The sequence below is a fragment of the Rhineura floridana genome, chromosome 6, assembly GCF_030035675.1.
Source record: "Rhineura floridana isolate rRhiFlo1 chromosome 6, rRhiFlo1.hap2, whole genome shotgun sequence".
NCBI classification, from domain to species: domain Eukaryota; kingdom Metazoa; phylum Chordata; class Lepidosauria; order Squamata; family Rhineuridae; genus Rhineura; species Rhineura floridana.
In genome coordinates, this window is record NC_084485.1 from 3,328,675 (window position 1) to 3,349,070 (window position 20,396).

The window sequence follows — 20,396 nt, forward strand, 5'->3', positions numbered from 1 at the left end:
GTTGGATTGTTGCTTGTATTTTAGTATTGTTTTGTTATTTATTGTATTTTTATGTTGTTTTATGTTCACCGCCCAGAGAGCTATTGCTAGTCGGGCGGTATATAAATTTAATAAATAAATAAATGATAAACCCGGATCCTTCTGCATGCAAAGCAGGCATTGCTCCACCGAGCCATATCCACTCTGGGTTGAAGCAAAGGCACACATATCCACAACCCCTCTTCTGTATTTCCCCATGTGTTTTGTGGGACCCTGACATGAGAAACAGGTTCTGGGGCTAAGCCATTATTGGCCCCAGCTTGGATGAGGCCCCACCCATTTCAAAATCCAACAAGTAGCTGAACACGCTCTTTGTGTGTGTGTGTGTGTATGTGTGAGGAATAGACAGAAAGGCAACCAGTTCTTCTCTCACTGATTCCTTCTTTAGTAAGCCACTTGCTGATATATAGATTGTTTTTCTCAGGCTTTCCTTTCCTCCTCCTTCGTCTTGCTAAATAGATAGTGTATATGAGTGCTGGCTTCATGACTCTATAGCAGCCACATGTATACTTGTGTACTCAGAACGGCTTTATTTCCCAGTAGTAATAAATCCCCAGTTTCTTTCAACCCCTCCTTTTCCCCACACTACTCACTTTCACATTCTACTGCAATATATATATCAAACCCCATCACAGTGTTATGAAGAAGAATGTTTTATTAGCACTGCCAGATAAGCAAGCAGAACTTCTTAGAAACTAACAGAGGGAACTTCAAAGCAATGCTCTGTGTCAGCACTTCACTGCTTTCAACTGAAGAGCCATTCAGGGCAAGGTTTTCCAAGAGCAGGACTTGAATCCTGGCTTTTGGGCCCCAAAGACCCCGACGAGTTCACTTTTTGCTTTCACCTTTCGTTGTTTTGCAATGGCAGGAGACAAAGCCAGCTCTGGAAATTAGATTGCAAAGAAGCTGTTCCTGCTTTTAGCTCCTTAAACAGAGAATGAAAGACAATGAATATTGCAAGGTCCAGAGTCAAAGCAGAGGCACTGAAACAATAAAGGCGGGCGGGGGTGAGGGAAGAAGCAGCCTTTTCCATCTTGTTCCAGGATCATTGCCCTGTACCAGGTCAGGATATCGATTCCCACATTCAGGCAGCCTTAGGGGGAGCAAAGAGCATAAGGACATCCTGTGGAAAGGAAGACATTGCAATCATGTGAAGTGGAGATATAATTTCAAGCCTGGTTTATTTTCTCACAATGGTCTGGTTTGTGCGCCACACTGAGCCAAACCATGGATTCCGGAGAACACGTGAGCATGTTGGCTCCCAATCCTTTTTACCACCCAGCTGAACTAAGTCAAGGTTTTGCTTAGTGTGATGTTAAACCTGTGGTTAAGCTGTCTCTAGCTTAGGAATAGACAAATCTGGTTCTCTCACTTTCTCATTTTTCCAAACATTAATTCAACTCCCCACATTACTGCAGCAATCCCGGATTTTTTAAATAAAATGAAAATTCATCAGTATTTTAGTGTGAATTTCTCCTAATAAATGCATTTTTGTATGCAGTTTTGACTGATGTATGTATTTTTGCAAGCAATTTTCCCTATTTATTTATTTATTAAATACATGTCCTGTCCTTCCTCCCAGTAGGAGCCCAGGATGGCAAACAAAAGCACTAAAAACAACATCACAAAAGCAGACTTTAAAATATATTAAAACAAGATGTCTTTAAAAAAAAAAAAAAGGTTTAAAAGCATCTTTAAAAACAATTCCAACACAGACACGGACTGGGATAAGGTCTCAAAAGGCTTGTTGAAAGAGGAAGGTCTTCAGTAGGCGCTGTAAAGACAATAGATATGGCGCCTGCCTAATATTGAAGGGGAGGGAGTTCCACAGGGTAGGTGCCTCCACACTAACGGTCTGTTTCCTATGTTGTGCAGAACGGACCTCCTGATAAGGTGGTATCTGCAAAAGGCCTTCACCTGCAGAGCGCAGTGATCCACTGGGGATATAAGGAGTAAAACAGTCTTTCAGGTATCCTGGGCTGGTCCCAAGCTGTATAGGGCTTTGTAGACCAAAACCAGCACCTTGAACTTATAATGTAAATAAATATAATGCATTTTTGTCTGTTATTTTCAAGGTGTTACTACTAGCATATAAAGCCCTTAACAGCTTGGGACCACTTTACTTGTGGGACCCCTTGTCCCTTATGTGCCCAACTCAAGTACTTTGCTCTGTGGTACCGGCACTGTTACAGGTGCCACATAATACCCGTTCCGCACTTGTAAGAAATTGTCCCTTTAGTGTAGCAGCATCTACTCTTTGGAACTCCCTGCCTATTGACATCAAGCAGGCACCTTTGCTGTATTCATTTTGGCGCCTGCTTAAAACTTTTCAGTTTAAACAAGCCTTTCCAGACACATAGATGTTGATTGTTTTAAATATGTTTTTAATTACTTACTTATAACTCTTTTATTGATATTTTTTTTTGTAAATCTTTACATTCAATTGGTATATATATTTTATTAAATAAATTTTAAAAATGCACATTTTCTCCCTAATATATGCAATTTCATAGACATTGTTTGCATGGAGAACTGCATCACCACATTTGGAGAAGTTTGAATTTCAAAAGATAGCTAGGTTTCGCTTCTCATGTTGTTTCAGAAAGAGCAAATTAAGTAGCTTTGCCTTCAAATGCAAACTGAATCAAATTTCTCCCCCACCCCTCCTCCCGACTAACCACAACCTATAACCAAAGTTTGCTCTGGGAGAGTTAATCCCCGAGTCCAGCTTCAGATGACACGCTAGGCCAACCTTTGGCTTAGCTCAGCATAGCAGCCAAAAGCACCGGGCAGAAGGAAAGCAAGTGTGACTTCCTCTCTGCCAGCCGGCATGCTTGCACATGTGCAGTAAGCTAAGGTTTGGCCCAGTGTCACATGCAAACAAGGCCGATCCATGACTATAAACACTGGGTGCTGAAGATCTGAAATCAGTAAATATTGTTCCCCTGTTTACCTTTGTCTCCTCTTCTCTCCCTTTCCTCTGCTGTTTATTCTGCATTTGATGATAGATTAGATGTTCCTTGGGGCAGGGACCTAGCCTTTTGTAAAATGCCATCCACATCGAGGAGTAATGAGGAAGACCATTAGCCACACAGCTCTAGAACATAAGAATATAAGAAGAGCCTGCTGGATCAGGCCAGTGGCCCATCTAGTCCAGCATCCTGTTCTCACAGTGGCCAATCAGGTGCCTGGGGGAAGCCCGCAAGCAGGACCCGAGTGCAAGAACACTCTCCCCTCCTGAGGCTTCTGGCAACTGGTTTTCAGAAGCATACTGCCTCTGACTAGGGTGGCACAGCACAGCCATCACGGCTAGTAGCCATTGATAGCCCTGTCCTCCATGAATTTGTCTAATCTCCTTTTAAAGCCATACAAGCTGGTGGCCGTTACTGCATCTTGTGGGAGCAAATTCCATAGTTTAACTATGCGCTGAGTAAAGAAGTACTTCCTTTTGTCTGTCCTGAATCTTCCAACATTCAGCTTCTTTGAATGTCCACGAGTTCTAGTATTATGAGAGAGGGAGAAGAACTTTTCTCTATCCACTTTCTCAATGCCATGCATAATTTTATACACTTCTGTCATGTCTCCTCTGACCCGCCTTTTCTCTAAACTAAAAAGCCCCAAATGCTGCAACCTTTCCTCGTAAGGGAGTCACTCCATCCCCTTGATCCTTCTGGTTGCCCTCTTCTGAACCTTTTCCAACTCTAGAATATCCTTTTTGAGATGAGGCAACCAGAACTGTACACAGTATTCCAAATGCAGCCGCACCATAGATTTATACAATGGCATTATGATGTCGGCTGTTTTATTTTCAATACCTTTCCTAATTATCGCTAGCATGGAATTTGCCTTTTTCACAGCTGCCGCACACTGGGTCGACATTTTCATCGTGCTGTCCACTACAACCCCAAGGTCTCTCTCCTGGTCGGTCACCGCCAGTTCAGACCCCATGAGTGTATATGTGAAATTAATTTTTGCTGCAATCTTCGAATGCACACCTTAATGTGGTGAGGGGGTTTGAGTGTGTTGAAGAAGCTGAGAGCAATGCCGTCAGGAGTCTAGACCAAGAGGATAGACTTCTTGCAGGGGCACCCAAGGCAGAATGGTCAAAGCTAAAACACCAGACTAAGATGCATCCAAACTCAGAGGAAGGCAATGGTAAACCACCTCTGAATATCTCTTACCACGAAAACCCTATGAACAGAGTATCCAAAATGCAACACGAGATAGTGCTGGAAGATGAGACCCCCCAGGTCAGAAGGCACTCACCGAGCTACTGGGGAAGAACAAAGGACTACGAGTAGCGCTGTGACTAATGACGCTGCTGGGTCAAAGCCGAAAGGAAGCCCAGAGGCTGATGTACACAGACGCGAAAGGAGAGCCCGGAGTTGCACGACGCACACAATAGGAATATAGAATGTGAGAAGCATGAACCAGGGAAAGTTAGAAATTGTCAAGCAAGAAATGGAACGCATCAACATTGCAATACTTAGTGTGAGCGAACTAAAATGGACAGGAATGGGACATTTCCAATCAGGCAACTACAAAATATTTTATGCAGGAAATGAGAAATTTAGAAGAAATGGGGTTGCTTTAATAGTGAGAAGTGATGTAGCAAGAGCAATTAGGAGCTACAACGAAAGGTCTGAGCGAGTGATATCAATGAGATCAAATGGGAAACCTATTAACATAACCATCATCCAAGTCTATGCTCCGACGGCAAATGCAGAAGAAGAGGAATTGGAGAGATTTTATGCAGAAGTACAGGAAGAAATTGATCACACACCAAAACAAGATGTGCTGATAATCGTGGGGGATTGGAATGCAAAAGTAGGGAACAGAGAAGAATTAGGAATTGTGGGGAAATGGGGCCTAGGAAAGAGAAATGAAGCAGGAGAAAGACTTATTGAATTCTGTGAAGCCAATAATTTGTTTCTTGCAAACAAATTTTTTGAACAACCGAAAAGACGACTATACACGTGGACATCACCAAATGGTCAATATAGGAATCAAATTGATTATATATTTGGTAGCAGAAGGTGGAGAAGTTCCATACTTTCTGCAAAAACAAGACCAGGAACAGATTGCGGTACAGATCACGAACTGCTCGTATCGAAAACCAGAGTAAAGCTAAAGAAGACCAACAAAGCAATCATAATGCCAAAATACAATTTAAATAACATCCCAGAAGCATATAAAGATCAAATAAGGAACAGGTGTGAGGCTTTAAACTTAGTTGACAGAGAACCAGAAGAACTATGGAATGAAGTCAGAGACGTAATCAGAGAAGAATGCAAAAAGACAATACCTCTAGTTAAAAAGAGAGAAAGCCCTCAATGGATGACTGAAGAAACTCTTCAAAAGGTTAAAGAGAGAAGGAAAGCAAAAGCAAAAGGAGATAGAAACACGGTCAGAACCCTAAATGCAACAATACAGCGACTAGTACGTAGGGACAAAGAGAACTATTACAATAGTTACTGTATAGAAATAGAAGAGGACAACAAAAAGGGTAGAACAAGAGCCCTATTCCAAAAGATTAGAGAAATGAAAGGGAAATTTAAACCACGAGTAGGGATGTTGAATAATCAACAGGGGAACACATTGAATGACCAAGATGAAATAAAAGGAAGATGGAAGCAATACACTGAACTCTATAAAAGAGATGCCAGGATGACAGATTCATTCATGGAGGAACCATATGATGAAGAACCAGAAATTTTAGAATGTGAGGTGAAAGCTGCTCTTAAGATACTTGGAAGAAACAAATCATCAGGAATAGATGGCATACCAATACAGTTGCTACAAGCTACTGAGACTGAATCAGTCCAAATTTTGACTAAAATCTGTCAAGAAATATGGAAAACTAAACAATGGCCCACAAACTGGAAGCCTTCCATATACATCCCAATTCCAAAGAAAGGGGATCCCAGGGAATGCAGTAATTATCAAACTATTGCCTTAATATCCCATGCAAGTAAAGTAATGCTCAAGATTCTACAACAAACGCTCTTGCCATATATGGAGTGAGAAATGCCAGACGTCCAAGCTGGATTTAGGAAGGGAAGAGGCACCAGAGATCATATCGCAAACATACGTTGGATAATGGAACGGACCAAGGAATTTCAGAAGAAAATCACCCTGTGTTTTATAGATTACAGCAAAGCCTTTGACTGTGTAGATCATGAAAAACTATGGAATGCTTTAAAAGAAATGCAGGTGCCACAGCATCTGATTGTCCTGATGCGCAACCTATACTCTGCACAAGAGGCTACTGTAAGGACAGAATATGGAGAAACCGATTGGTTCCCCATTGGAAAGGATGTGAGACACGGGTGTATTTTATCACCCTATTTATTTAATCTATATGCAGAACATATCATACGGAAAGCAGGACTGGACCAAGAAGAAGGAGGTGTGAAAATTGGAGGGAGCAATATCAATAATTTAAGATATGCAGACGATACCATACTACTAGCAGAAACCAGTAATGATTTGAAACGAATGCTGATGAAAGTTAAAGAGGACTACAGCTGAACGTCAAGAAGACTAAAGTAATGACAACAGAAGATTTATGCAACTTTACAGTTGACAATGAGGACATTGAGCTTGTCAAGGATTATCAATATGAAGACAATAGTCAAGAAATGAGAAGAAGGCTAGGACTGGGGAGGGCAGCTGTGAGAGAATTCATGGAGGACAGGGCTATCAATGGCTACTAGCCATGATGGCTGTGCTCTGCCACCCTAGTCAGAGGCAGCATGCTTCTGAAAACCAGTTGCCGGAAGCCTCAGGAGGGGAGAGTATTCTTGCACTCGGGTCCTACTTGCGGGCTTCCCCCAGGCACCTGGTTGGCCACTGTGAGAACAGGATGCTGGACTAGATGGGCAACTGGCCTGATCCAGCAGGCTCTTCTTATGTTCTTATGTCCTTAGAGAACTAGAAAATGTCCTCAAATGTAAAGACGTATCACTGAACACTAAAGTCAGGATCATTCGGACCATGGTATTTCTGATCTCTATGTATGGATGTGAAAGTTGGACAGTGAAAAAGGCTGATAAGAGAAAAATCAACGCATTTGAAACGTGGTGTTGGAGAAGAGCTTTGTGGATAACATGGCCTGCAAAAAAGACCTATAATTGGGTGTTAGAACAAATTAAACCAGAACTATCACTAGAAGCTAAAATGATGAAACTGAGGTTATCATACTTTGGACACATCATGAGAAGACATGATTCATTAGAAAAGATAATAATGCTTGGAAAAACAGAAGGAAGTAGAAAAAGAGGAAGGCCAAACAAGAGATGGATTGATTCCATAAAGGAAGCCACAGACCTGAACTTACAAGATCTGAACAGGGTGGTTCATGACAGATGCTCTTGGAGGTCACTGATTCATAGGGTCGCCATAAGTCATAGTCAACTTGGAGGCACATAACAACAACATGCATAATTTTACACTTGTTTATATTGAATTGCATTTGCCATTTTTCCACCCATTCACTCAGTTTGGAGAGGTCTTTTTGGAGCTCTTCGCTATCCCTTTTTGTTTTAACAACCCTGAACAATTTAGTATTGTCAGCAAACTTGGCCACTTCACTGCTCACTCCTAATTCTAGGTCATTAATGAACAAGTTGAAAAGTACAGGTCCCAATACCGATTCTTGAGGGACTCCACTTTCTACAGCCCTCCATTGGGAGAACTGTCCATTTATTCCTCCTCTCTGCTTTCTGCTTCTTAACCAATTGCTTATCCACAAGAAGACCTCTCCTCTAATTCCATGACTGCTTCCTCAGAAATCTTTGATGAGGTACCTTGTCAAATGCTTTTTGAAAGTCTAAGTACACTATGTCCACTGGATCACCTCTATCTATATGCCTGTGGACACTCTCAAAGAATTCTAATAGGTTACTGAGACAGGACTTTCCCTTGCAGAAGCCATGCTGGCTCTGCTTCAGCAAGGCTTGTTCTTCTATGTGCTTAGTTAATCTAGCTTTCATAATACTTTCTACCAGTTTTCCAGGGACAGAAGTTAAGCTAACTGGCCTGTAATTTCCGGGATTCCCTCTGGATCCCTTTTTGGAGATTGGCGTTACATTTGCCACTTTCCAGTCCTCAGGCATGGAGGAGGACCTGAGGGACAAGTTACATATTTTAGTTAGCAGATCAGCAATTTCACCTTTGAGGTCTTTGAGAACTCTCGGGTGGATGCCATCCAGGCCCGGTGATTTGTCAGTTTTTATATTGTCCATTAAGCCTAGAACTTCCTCTCTCGTTACCACTATTTGTCTCAGTTCCTCAGAATCCCTTCCTGCAAATGTTAGTTCAGGTTCAGGGATCTGCCCTATATCTTCCACTGTGAAGAGAGATGCAAAGAATTCATTTAGCTTCTCTGCAATCTCCTTATCGTTCTTTAATACACCTTTGACTCCCTTATCATCCAAGGGTCCAATCGCCTCCCTAGATGGTCTCCTGCTTTGAATGTATTTACAGAATTTTTTGTTGTTGGTTTTTATGTTCTTAGCAATGTGCTCCTCAAATTCTTTTTTAGCATCCCTTATTGTCTTCTTGCATTTCTTTTGCCAGAGTTTGTGTTCCTTTTTATTTTCTTCATTCGGACAAGACTTCCATTTTCTGAAGGAAGACTTTTTGCCTCTAAGAGCTTCCTTGACTTTGCTCGTTAACCATGCTGGCATCTTCTTGGCCCTGGCGGTACCTTTTCTGATCTGCGGTATGCACTCCAGTTGAGCTTCTAATATAGTGTTTTTAAACAACTTCCAAGCATTTTCGAGTGATGTGACCCTCTGGACTTTGTTTTTCAGCTTTCTTTTTACCAATCCCCTCATTTTTGTGAAGTTTCCTCTTTTGAAGTCAAATGTGACCGTGTTGGATTTTCTTGGCAATTGGCCAGTTACATGTATGTTTAATTTAATAGCACTGTGGTCACTGCTCCCAATCGGTTCAACAACACTTACATCTCGCACCAGGTCCCAGTCCCCACTGAGGATTAAGTCCAGGGTTGCCGTCCCTCTGGTCAGTTCCATGACCAACTGGTCTAGGGAATAGTCATTTAGAATATTTAGAAACTTTGGTTCTTTGTCATGACTGGAACACATATGCAGCCAGTCTATGTCCGGGTAGTTGAAGTCACCCATTACTACCACATTTCCTAGTTTGGATGCTTCCTCAATTTCATATCTCATCTCAAGGTCTCCCTGAGCATTTTGATCAGGGGGACTGTGATGTTCCTATATTAATGTATATATGGTAAGTGTTGTTGTTTTAGAAGATACATGGTAAGTGAAGAGGGGGAGTGACTGGGCAGTAGAATGCAAGATGATTGGCTGAGTGTTTAAAATGGCTGAATGTATAAAAGGAAGAGTGAGAGTGGAATCTGGGGGGGGAGAAGAGAAAGAGTGGGTTGCTTGGTGGGGTTTGAGAGAGTTGTTTGCCAGGAGAGAGTGAAGAAGGAGGGAGGTGGAGTTCGGATTAGTATTGAGTAAAACCATATGCTTATGTGCCTTAAGAAGAAATCTTGTTAATCTTGTTAGCTTTGTTATCTGTAATAAATACTTAATTTGGTTTACCAAAGGCCTGATCCTTGGCTGGGGTTTCACAGACCAGAAGGGAGGGTAAGGGAATGACCAAGGCTGAAGGGGAACTGTAACAAATGGTGGCAGCGGTGAAGAGAGTAACAATACCAGTATTCAGAGTCTCTGGGAATACTAGTATTAGAACGTGACTGGTGGTTGCCTAGCAGGGGGATCTGTTGAGATCTGTGCTAGAGTGGATAGATAAACCAGAAGAGAGTGCGGTCCGGACTGGTGGAGTCCCTGGTGGTGCCTAGAGACAGGCAGTAACCACGCGCAGGTAGGAACCTGACAGGGAGAGCCAGGGAAGGACGCATCACAGGGACGATAGATCGTTCCCAGTATTAAGTCCCTCCTGGGGCATGGTATCACCACCCACAACGATTCTGTGGAGGAGTCTGCCTCTTTTGGGGTTTCGAGCTTGCTGGATTCAATGCCTTCTTTCACGTATAGAGCGACTCCGCCACCAATACGTCCTTCCCTGTCCTTCCAATATAGTTTATATCCAGGGATAACCGTATCCCACTGGTTTTCTCCATTCCACCAGGTCTCGGTTATGCTCACTCTATCAATGCTCTTCTCTAAGACCAAGCACTCCAGTTCTCCCATCTTGGTTCGGAGGCTCCTAGCATTAGCGTACAGGCACTTGTAAGCAGTGTCTCTCTTCAAGTGTCTTTGGCACTTGTGGTTAGGCCTGTGGTAATTTTGCTCTTCTGAATTTATATCCTGTGCCCCTGCTCTCACAATGCCTACTTCTAGGCCTACCCCTTTTAAAATTTCATCATTTCTTTGGTTTTTATCCCAGGGGGGAGGTTTATTCCGAACCGGACCTTTCTCAGCTCCTGTCGGGTTTCCCCCCTCAGTCCGTTTAAAAGCTGCTCTGCCACCTTTTTAATTTTAAGTGCCAGCAGTCTGGTTCCATTCTGGTTCAAGTGGAGCCCGTCCCTTTTGTACAGGCCCGGCTTGTCCCAAAATGTTCCCCAGTGCCTAACAAATCCAAACCCTTCCACCCGACACCATCGTCTCATCCACGCATTGAGACTGCGAAGCTGGGCCTGTCTGGCTGGTCCTGCGCGTGGAACCGGTAGCATTTCAGAGAAAGCCACATTGGAGGTCCTGGCTTTCAGCATCCTACCTAGCAACCTAAATTTTGCTTCCAGGACCTCATGGCTGCATTTCCCCATGTCGTTGGTGCCAACGTGCACCACGACCACTGACTCCTCCCCAGCACTGTCTACCAAACTATCTAAACAACGGGCAATATCCGCAACCTTCGCACCACGCAGGCAAAACACCTTGCGGTCTACATGCCCATCACACAGCCCACTGTCTATGTTCCTGATGATCGAATTGCCCACTACAAGGATCCCTCCACCCCCGGAGATATATCCTCGGCACGAGAGGATAGCTGCTCATCCCCCAAGGAATGGGTCCCTTCTAAGGGATCGTTTCCCTCTTCCTCGGCTGGATGCTCTCCTTCCCCGAGACCATCGTTCTCCATGATAGCAGGAGAGGTATCATCCTTGGAGTGGGACACAACTATAGTGTCCCTGAAGGCCTCCTCCACACACCTCTCTGCCTCTCTCAGCTTTTCCAGGTCAGCCGCCTTGGCCTCAAGGAAATGAAGTCATTCCCAGACAGCCAGGAGCTCATTGCACCAAGAGCACACCCACGACTTCTGTCCAACAGGCAGATAGTTGTACATGCTGCAGGCAGTGCAAAACACTGGAAAGCCCCCACACCCCTGCTGGCCTCTTACCTGCATAGTTTTGTTTAAGGTTTATTAAGTTAATGGGTTGGAAACTGCGGTTTAGTTGAGGTCAGGGGACAGACAGACAGAGTAGGGGGCCCTGCTGACGAAATCACTCTGCTGCTTAACTCGCCTTGACACTTTGTCAGCTGGGGCCTTGATGCTTGGCTCCTGGCTCATGGTGACCCTAGGCTGCCCTTCCTACTTATTACTCTGAGCTGTTTTAATTTAATGAAATAATGAAATAAATGGGTGCTACTTACACTCTTCTCATTCTGCTGCCTTGAAGCTTCGTCAGCTGGGGCCTTGACACTTCATCAGCTGGGTGCTCCCTCTTTATAATAACACATTTCAGCAGGCTCACAAAACTACAGTTCCCAGCATTCTTTGCGGGGAGCTATGACCACTCATCTAGTTTCAAAGAGGTTAAACCTATGGAGTAGATATTCCCTGTGTCCACAGTCGGATACTTCCCATCACAGTCTAACTGAATAGAAATACCAGGGACTGATTTCATGTATCTGTAGGACTCCTCATACAAACCTACTCATTTGGTACAATCCTCACTCTAGGCCTATCACTCATGTCCACATCATCAGGGGCTTGGGCAGGGCTTTCTCAGTGGTGGCACCAAGGCTGTGGAACTCCCTCTCTAAGGATATCTATTGGCTGCCCACTCTTCTATCCATTTGGCAGCAAGTTAAAAGTGCTTTTATTTGGCCAAGCATTTGGTAAAGGAGTTTTTGTGTTATTCATCCGCTGCTGTTTTTATTTCAGTGGTTTTTTCTGACGGTATTTTATTTATCCCATTTTAAAAGCTTTCTTTTGTAGGCTGCCTTGGATATTCAAGAATAACAGGAGATATTTGAAATAAATCATGGTTTCCGCAGTTCAGAGATCATGGTAAACTGTGGAGGAGGAATCAACAGGGGTGAGAGGAGGGAGGGAGGAGAGGAAGGAGGGAGTGCACAACCCTGGTCAGGGTTGTTAAAACAAATAGAGATTGCGAAGAGCTCCAAAAAGACCTCTCCAAACTGAGTGAATGGGTGGAAAAATGGCAAATGCAATTCAATATAAACAAGTGTAAAATTATGCATATTGGAGCAAAAAATCTGAATTTCAAATATACGCTCATGGGGTCTGAACTGGCGGTGACCGACCAGGAGACCTTGGGGTTGTAGTGGACAGCACGATGAAAATGGTGACCCAGTGTGCGGCAGCTGTGAAAAAGGCAAATTCCATGCTAGGGATAATTAGGAAAGGTATTGAAAATAAAACAGCCGATATCATAATGCCATTGTATAAATCTATGGTGCGGCCGCATTTGGAATACTGTGTACAGTTCTGGTCGCCTCATCTCAAAAAGGATATTCTAGAGTTGGAAAAGGTTCAGAAGAGGGCAACCAGAAGGATCAAGGGGATGGAGAGACTCCCTTACGAGGAAAGGTTGCGGCAGTTAGGGCTTTTTAGTTTAGAGACAAGGCAAGTCAGAGGAGACATGATAGAAGTGTATACAATTATGCATGGTATTGAGAAAGTGGATAGAGAAAAGTTCTTCTCCCTCTCTCATAATACTAGAACTCGTGGACATTCAAAGAAGCTGAATGTTGGAAGATTCAGGACAGACAAAAGGAAGTACTTCTTTACTCAGCGCATAGTTAAACTATGGAATTTGCTCCCACAAGATGCAGTAATGGCCACCAGCTTGGATGGCTTTAAAAGAAGATTAGACAAATTCATGGAGGACAGGGCTATCAATGGCTACTAGCCGTGATGGCTGTGCTGTGCCACCCTAGTCAGAGGCAGCATGCTTCTGAAAACCAGTTGCCGGAAGCCTCAGGAGGGGAGAGTGTTCTTGCACTCGGGTCCTGCGTGTGGGCTTCCCCCAGGCACCTGGTTGGCCACTGTGAGAACAGGATGCTGGACTAGATGGGCCACAGGCCTGATCCAGCAGGCTCTTCTTATGTTCTTATGTTCTTATGATCCTTCAAGCCATGGAATGAGACATCTGAACAATCCATACACCAAGGGAACCTCAGGACCAGGGCTGAATATGACCCTTGAGGACTCTCTCTCTCTCTGGCCATTGGAACATTTCTTGTCCGCATCCCCTCTCCACAGGCCACATCCCTCGTTGGCCCACCTGTATCACTCTCCTTGAGTGCTTTTACTTGCTGGAATGTGTCTTTGAACTCTGATTATGCCTCTTTCTTGCCCGGATGGGGGATCAGAGATGGGTGTGAGAGCCTGTGTGGAATGTAGCCTGTACAAAGGTAAAATTTCCTTCCAATGTTCCACCCATTTTTGCCTCTGGCCTCGCTCACCACTGACATGTGGCCCTAAGAAGGTTGCCCAGGAGGGAAAGCGGCCCACGGTTGCCTATCTCTGCTGTACATTCTTCTGATTGTGTTTCCTCCTGCTTTCTAAACACATCCCCGGTCTTTGTTACCTGGCGAGGAGCAGCATGGAGATTGCTCAAACCGCGCTGTTGCAGGAGCGGTAAGGGGAACCCTTCAGCAGCCAGCAAGTCTGAAAGAGAAAGAGACGTTCGCCATGGGAATGTGGACGAGGGCAGGCACAAGTCCCCCTTTCACCCAGTGTATGGAACACAGAGGAGGATCACAGGCACTGTGCCTGCCCCCAGGCTCTGCACCATCTGCTGCACGGCGGCACAGGGGTGGTGCACTTATGCCACTGGACATGTGGAGTTTTGAAGCGGTGGCAGTGTGCCACAATCTCCACACACTGAGTGCAACATTGAGTGAAAAGGGCTAATATTCTATGGAAGTGATGAGTTTCCCTTTCAAAATCTCCCCTTCACTTGGTTTCAGGCAGTCATTTTTTTTTTTTTACTGTTGTTAAATTCAGAACTCACTTGACGTGGTTAAAGCAGAAAATATAGAGGAACACAGCAAAACACAAAGACCGTAGCCAGGCCAGGCTTCTCTATCCTTATGTCCTCCAGCTATAACTCCCATCAGCCCCAGCCAGCATGGACAATGGTCAGGACTGATGGGAATTGTAGTCCAGCAACATCTGGGGACCCAAAAATTGGGGAAAGTCTTCCACTACTAATACCCCCACCCCCACCCCCACCACACCCCATCCGTCCTTACGGTTCTGATGCGGTAATAGGAAGGAAGTCACCACAGGTGAGATGGCGCCCATTAGATGTTGAACCTGAAACAGAAATGAAGGAAAACAAATAAGGCAGAACAACAACAATAACAGTAATAAATAAGGTCCCCCCAGTTAATTGGATAGTAGAGTTTTGGCTCTGTTGTTCCTTTGCATCTGTGTTGCTTAATGATGGTGCTGTTTTTATAGACCTGTTATTTAAATGTATAAAAGGGTTTTAATGTGTAATTGTATGCATGATTAGAATGATTTGATTGTTGAACAAATTACTTCACGCATAAGGACGGGCAAGAAATTTAATTCAGTTCACAACTCAAGCCAAATCTATCAAATTCTGCTGCTGCAGGGATGAGACTGTGCTGGGACCATCAAGGGGCAAGCATTTCCACCTGCCTTGCCCCCCACCCCTGCTCTTAGTGACATTTGTTTGGGGACTGTCCTTTACCAGGAAGATGAATGTTTTTGGTTTGCTGTTCCTGTTTTTTTAGCTTTTCCATTATTGTTAGTTTTTATTGTTAGTCTCTTAATGTTTTGATGTTTGCATGTTCTGCTTTGTACGTCGCTTAGAGTGGCTGACAATTCAGCCAGATAAGCGACTAATAAGTCGAATAAATAAATAAATTCAAATTTCCTGAAACAATATGAGAACCGAAACACAGCCATCCTTTGAAATTTGCACTTCTCCAAATTTTGTGACACAATTTTGTGATGCAATTTTGTGATGCCATCCAAATAATGTTCACAAAAATTCATGTGTTTGAGGAAAGTATGTATAAGAATGAATACATGAGTGAAAATAACGCATTATATGATAAGAAATTGCTTGCAAAATTGTGTAAAAATGTAAATGTACTGCCTTCAAGGCGATTCCTAATTATGGCGACCCTATGGAGAGGGTTTTCATGAGGCTGAGAGGCAGTGATTGGCCCAAGGTCACCCAGGGAGCTTCATGGCTGTGTGGGGATTCGAACCCTGGTCTCCCAGGTCATAGTCCAACACCTTAACCACACTAATGTGTACATTAGACAAAACTACCTAAAATGTGTTTATTAGGAGAATTTCGCACAAAAATGTTGGAGAATTTTCATGAGGATTTTTTTTTAAAAAAATTGCAAATTCCTACAGATATGTGGAGAACTGAATTTAAGAATAGAAAAATTACAAACTGAGAGAACCAACAGGACAGAACTTTATATCCTTACTCAAGAGGGATATTGCCAGGGAAGTAGTAAACAAGTTTTATAAAACAAACAATTTTAAACATAACTACAAACCTGCAAAGGGCAAACACTATCTATAAAGACATGTCCTACTTTGCCCCTTACACAGAAAGGAATGACTTTTCTACAGAGTTGAGCAAAACCAGCCTCCCAAAATTCTCCACACTATTTGTGGGTGGCAAAATTGGGGTGGGAAGCTGAAGGCTTATTAAGTTTGTGGCTGCAGTGAGATTTGAACTGGGGAGGGTGTGGTCTGGATCACAGGTTTAGCCACACCTTCCTTGGGATTTGCTACTTACATCAAAGTCTCCAATTGAAGAGTTAATCAGGGAGAGATTGCTAATCCTGAAAGGAAGCAATAAAACAGGAAAATTAATAAAAAGTGATGTTTTCTGTGGGCTAAAAAGTTTCCCTTTGCTAAGGAATACACATATTGCACAGGGGGGTAGTTGTCCAGAGTCCTGGAGGGTCTTAGACCCTTTACGTTTTTGAGAGCAGGGTCCCAGCAGGGTTCCGATGTTTACAAGCCAATCGGCATGAAAGGTGAATGTGTTAGCCACTGAAAAGAGTCTTCTACATACTTCCTTGTCCTTTCCTGCTGATTGGAGCCAATCAGAGTGAAAGGAAGTGAGTCAGCCACTGAGAAGACTTTTCTCAGTAGCTAATACATTTCCCTTTCATGCTGATTGGCTCCTAGGGACGTCTGTTGTCATAAGAGAAGGCATTAAAAGGATAGAGAAGCAGAAGCAGTGCTGAAATTTGGCCAGGTTATTCTATAATATGAGGCTGTACAATCTTAGAAGGGGTGTGGCTGTGAGGGGGCGTGGCTGTGACTATCATGAAGGGACCCTGCACTTCTGAATTTGCCACTACACTACTAATCTTGCCTCTGTGAAACAACCAGAAATGCTGTATTTAAAATATCCAAGAAAGAAATGCTCTTGGGTGGGTGGAAATCCATGGAAAATGGTTGAAAATATGGTATTTTAATCAGCATAAACAAGTGCAGTGACTTGAGTGGGGGTTGGACTTGATGGCCTTATAGGCCCTTTCCAATTCTATTATTCTCTGATTCTATGACTTGCAGCCAGAGAAACAATCTGGTGGTATAGAACTGGATGCAGGGAGAGGGTGGCGTTGTCTGTGGCTTGGCTCCTGCTTCGTCCTCCACAAAGTTAAGGGCCCCTTCCATCCACAAAGGGAAGTGGGACCCAGTGAGGGCTCCTGCTGGAGCACATTTTTCACCAATGTCCCCTTGCATCCCTCTGGGCCGTCTCTTATGGTGTTCTGGAGAGTCCTCCAACCCACCAGGACAGTTTTTTGAGGGGCAAAGAGGCTGCAGGACAACGCCCAGATAGGTGAAAGTCCCCTCACCCACATCCGTCAACAGGAGCATCCCGTGGACAGAACTCTCCTCATGGGACACTTCTGCCAGTGGAAGACAAGGGGCAACTCTAACCACAAAGGGAAAGAGAGAGACACACACCCACATGCAAACACCAGCAGGGCTGTAGGGAGCAGTGGGCGCACCACTGCATCTGCAACCCTGCCATTCACTGTAGCAGGGGTGGAAGCAGCGGGGAGGACAATCCCTGTGCCTGCTTGAAGATGGTGCAGCGACCAGGCCTGGATGAGGCTTGATGCTATTGCACTATGGCAGTAAAATCAGCTCAGCCCCCCTCTCTTTCCCCCTTGGGAACCACACATTTTGGGGCTTTCTGCTGGCTCTTGCTGGTGAGAATCCACTTGATGGCACTCCTGCCTGCTTGCATGTTCCGCAGGCAGAAGACGGATTGTTGCACTGATCAAGTGACCCTTTCATCACTCCATCAGTGCGGCCGGCAGGAGGCTGGCTCAATCAGCAGAGCTGGGTGGAGAGACACACTTTCCCAATCCAAGTCCTCCTCCACCTGGTGTAAGTGGAGGTGGGTGGTGGTGGATTGCTCTCTTATTTAAGATCTAAGCCACTCTTTGCAAGTTTAGCTAGGCCAGCTTCTCTTTCAATGAGTACCAGCCAGGTGCCTCTGGGAAGCCAACAGCCAGGGCATGCAACAGAAACAAGCAGGCTGGTGTTGTGAGATGCAATAATCAAAATGTCACATCCTGAGCTGACTATGTTGTATTGTTTTTCTTTTACTTCCCCTAAAGTAAATGGCTGTGGAGCTACAAAATCTAAAAGGTTTCACCATTTTTTAAAAGAGCCCCCAAACAAAGGCAGATCATTTCACTCCGCTGTTTTTGGAAACCTAGTTGTTACTTTTTTGCAAATAAACCAGGAAAAGTAATGGGCAAAGAAAAATGCTGCCAGTATTGCCCAAAATGGAATCTGAACACTTGCTGCAAAACTAGATGCTTCTCACTCAGGAGCTGGTCTACAAAGACAACCCAATCCTTTTTTTTCTTTTTCTTTATTTAATTTATTTATTACATTTGTACCTCGCCTTTCTTTTCATGCTAGAAACCCAAAGTGGCTTACATGTGGTTCCCAGGTGGTCTCCCATCCAGGCACTGACCAGACCTGACCCTAGCAGGGAGCTGGCCTCATGTGCCTTCAGACCATAGCCTGGGACTTAAAAAGATGACAGTAGACATTTCAAACAGATTGAATTGATATAATTAAAGACTGAAGCCACTTCTGTCCTTTGTTTGGCTCCCCTTCTCTCTCCACATTTCAAATGCGCACATTCTTCAGATGAACGCAGAAAGTCCCAGCTTCAATCCTCAGTATCTCCAGGCAGGGCTGAGATTAACGTCCCCTGCCTGAAACCCCCGAGAGCCTGTCAGTGCCAACGATACTGAGCTAGGTGGACCAATGGTCTGACTCGATATAAGGCAGTTTCCTAAGTCTGATAATTTCAAGAGCAACAGCAGAGTTGACAATGACAGGACTACTCTGGGTCTTGTAGATTGCAATACAAAATGCACAACGAGCATGATAGATCCAGTCTGCAAAAAAGATGTGGATCAGCCAGAATAAAGATAAGACTTTAAAAGGCCCAGAGAAAACAGGTTTAGTAAAAGAAGGATGCAAAATAATTAGTAGGGGTTGTTTTACCCTTTGAGGCGAAGAGTGAATCTCAGTTTCCCTTCGACAATAGAAACACGAGCAATCGAAGTAACTCCCTGTGATTATAAAGAAGATTTCTGTTAGCATTAACTGCTGCTGCATTGCAAACGGAATCCTGGAGGGAAAGAAAAACTCCCAACATGCCCTGCTTCTGGATGCCCTGCAGGCGTCTGGTTGGCCACTGTGAAAAACAGGATTCTGGACTGCATGAACCTTTGGTCTGGTCTAGCTGGACTCTTTTCATATCCTGATATTTTGAAGCAAGAAACTCAGTTGCAGTAATACCTCAGTTAACAAATCCTCCAGGACAGAAGCTCCTTTTAACAAAATCTTATTTGGGTGTTTGGGGGCATGGAGGGTGCACACTCTGACATAATCAAATTTGCAGATGGTACAAAGTTGGGGGGCATAGCTAATACCGTGGAAGACAGAAAGAAAATTCAAAGGGACCTTGATAGGCTGGAGCATTGGGCTGAAAACAACAGAATGAAATTCAACAGGGATAAATGCAAAGTTCTACACTTAGGAAAAAGAAACCAAATGCACAGTTTATAAGATGGGCTCAGCAGTACGACATGCGAGAAGGATCTTGAAATTGTTGATCACAAGCTGAACATGAGCCAACAGTGTGATGTGGCTGCAAAAAAGGCAAATGCTATATTAGGCTGCATTAACACAAGTATAGTTTCCAAATCGCGTGAAGTACTAGTTCCCCTCTATTCAGCACTGGTTAGGCCTCATCTTGAATATTGCATCCAGTTCTGGTCTCCGCACTTTAAGAAGGATGCAGACAAACTGGAACAGGTTCAGAGGAGGGCAACAAAGTTGATCAGGAGACTGGAAACAAAGCCCTCTGAGGAGAGACTGAAAGAACTGGGCATGTTTAGCCTGGAGAAGAGAAGACTGAGGGGAGATATGATAGCACTCTTCAAGTACATGAAAGGTTGTCACATAGAGGAGGGCCGGGATCTCTTCTCGATCATCCCAGAGTGCAGGACACGGAATAATGGGCTCAAGTTGCAGGAAGCCAGATTTCAATTGAACATCAGGAAAAACTTCCTAACTGTTAAAGCCATACGACAATGGAACCAGTTACCTAAAGAGGTAGTGGGCTGGAGGCATTCAAGAGGCAGCTAGACAGCCAGCTGTTGGGAATGCTTTGATTTGGATTCCTGCATTGAGCAAGGGGTTGGACTCGATGGCCTTATAGGCCCCTTCTAACTCTACCATTCTATGATTCTATAATCAGAATGTGTCTCCTTGTCTACTGGACTGTGGCTGCTGCAGGCAGCTCTCTCACGAGTGGCTGGAATGGTGCTTCTTGCAAGGTGGCACGGGTGCCTCTGTAGCAAACAGTGCTTCATGTGCCCTGGAAGCACTGTTTACTTCAAATGCATCTGCTCGAGTGTAGGGGAGGATGGCAGAGAGAGAGAGAGAGAGAGAGAGAGAGAGAGACCAAGCACAGTGTGGTGGCAGAGCTTGGAAAAGTTACTTTTTTGAACTACACTTCCATCAGCCCAATCCAATGGCCATGCAGGCTGGGGCTGATGGGAATTGTAGTTCAAAAAATAACTTTTCCAAGCTCTGTGATAGCTGCC

General features: G+C 44.2%; 1 long non-coding RNA gene across 1 annotated transcript; it reads right to left on the reverse strand.

Annotated features, from left to right (window-relative positions):
- Window positions 1–749: 749 nt before the first annotated feature.
- LOC133386524 (uncharacterized) lies at window positions 750–16,227 on the reverse strand. The gene is made up of 4 exons (XR_009763184.1): window positions 16,031–16,227; window positions 14,490–14,553; window positions 13,823–13,902; window positions 750–1,162 (listed from the first exon to the last, which is right to left on the reverse strand). It is a non-coding gene; the product is annotated as an uncharacterized LOC133386524 (long non-coding RNA).
- Window positions 16,228–20,396: the final 4,169 nt, after the last annotated feature.